This window comes from Pyxicephalus adspersus, chromosome 4 (genome assembly GCF_032062135.1).
Source record: "Pyxicephalus adspersus chromosome 4, UCB_Pads_2.0, whole genome shotgun sequence".
Taxonomy (NCBI): Eukaryota; Metazoa; Chordata; class Amphibia; order Anura; family Pyxicephalidae; genus Pyxicephalus; species Pyxicephalus adspersus.
Window position 1 is genome coordinate 6,428,662 of NC_092861.1, and position 1,684 is coordinate 6,430,345.

The following is a 1,684-nucleotide window of genomic DNA, read 5'->3' on the forward strand; positions in this document are numbered from 1 at the left end:
GCCAGGTGACCAGACACTCCACAATCTCCTACAGCAATCCTAGTGTGCACTCTTCTTTACTGTGCATAAACTGCCCACACTTGACACAGTACTTAGGCATGCCATTATAAAAAAGCGTGCCCTTGTCCCTTCCGAGAAAGAAATATTGAGGCAGATGCTTCACCCCATCTAAGGCTTCAGTGCAAGAACGCAGTTTAACCCTATACTTGTATTTGCCACTCCAGAGACCCTTTAGAGTTGAAAATCTTGCCTATAAAAGTACTTTCTCACAATATCTCTTCAGAAAAAGAGTGATGTCAGGATGGGGAAAAAAAGGATTGTACATATGCACAGTAACCACCACCTCTTCAGGATCCATCAGGGGCATAAAAAGGAGGCTGTGCAAATCCTCATTATGCAAATTTCTCCTTATAGCACTCAAAAATTTTGCATATGGTAGATACTCAAAGAAAGTCTAGAAATACTTATCCTTCCTGTTGTCCTTGCAGCACAAGATGTCCTCTATCTTAGCTTTAAGGATGCCCAGCAGAACTGTGCCAACCATATACTTCAGGTCAAACTTTTCTGAAAATTCTGAATCCACTGCAATCCGAAAGAAATTCTTTACCCTCGGCTCCAGGGGGCCAGGGCTAATTATGGGAGGGCCAGGGGGTCTCCATTATAAAAAAACTCCTCTTCCTCCAAAGGAAAAAAAATCCTGCTCCAGACGACTCTATAGCAGCGATCGCTTCTATGGTTCCATGCTCCAGATGGTGTGTGGAGGGAACCGCATCATTCTTCTCAAACTGATAAGAACAGATACTACATTTGATCTTAGCCAAAAGGCTGAGAAGCTCTATCACATGGATCCTATGGGTTTACATGGGAGCCTGGCACACAGGTGGCAGTGACCCAAGATACAGGTCCGAAGGAAGGAAACCCGATCCTGTCATTGTCATCATTTCATTCCTGGATGAGTGCCCGCTGCTTCCTATTCAAAGTTCTCTCGATCCCATCCTGATACAACAGCCCTTAGTCACTCCTAAATACCAAGAGGTCAGGATGGGTTTCCAGGTACCGCTGCTCCGAACACCATTGGTTCTCTTCTGGTTCTGCTCCATGAATATGGTAAGTCTAACTTTGTCATTTCTGTGAATTCTGTTTGGTTGCAATGGGTGACTGCGCTTTGTAATCAGCACTTTGCTCCTCGTGCCCCTTGACAAAGATGTGCAGAAAATTTTGCAGAAAATCCTATTTCCTTTAATTTTTACAAGTGTACCTTGCTGAATTTAAAAGTTACTAGGAAAGGCCCTGAATCTGGTAATGTTACCAAAATTGCAGAGGGTGTCAGAGACATTGGTGGAATTGTCACAAAGTAAAACAATGAAAAGCATGTTGTTGTTTTTTTGTTAAGTAAAATTAGTTTTCCTTGCTATATTTTAACTGATTTACAGAATTTTTTTTTATTTCCTTGCACATGTTTTCACAGGTTCCATGACCTACTCAGAAGTTTTGGTCTATTCTGTGATTTTTGTGACTTACAATGTTTAGTGATTTTGCAATAACCTTGACAAGTTGACAGGCAGCTTAACAAGCATTATATACTTTCATTTTGATTTAAGAAAAAGCTACGCTTTGTTTTACTTGTTACATGTTCTCAAAGTCCCTCTGCTTTATTTTTTTCTTCAGCAAATTTGGTTAGAAT

General features: G+C 41.0%; 1 pseudogene; it reads right to left on the bottom strand.

Moving 5' to 3' along the window:
• Positions 1 to 689: 689 nt before the first annotated feature.
• Positions 690 to 837, bottom strand: LOC140330175 (U2 spliceosomal RNA; annotated as a pseudogene).
• Between the last annotated feature and the right edge of the window lie 847 nt (positions 838 to 1,684).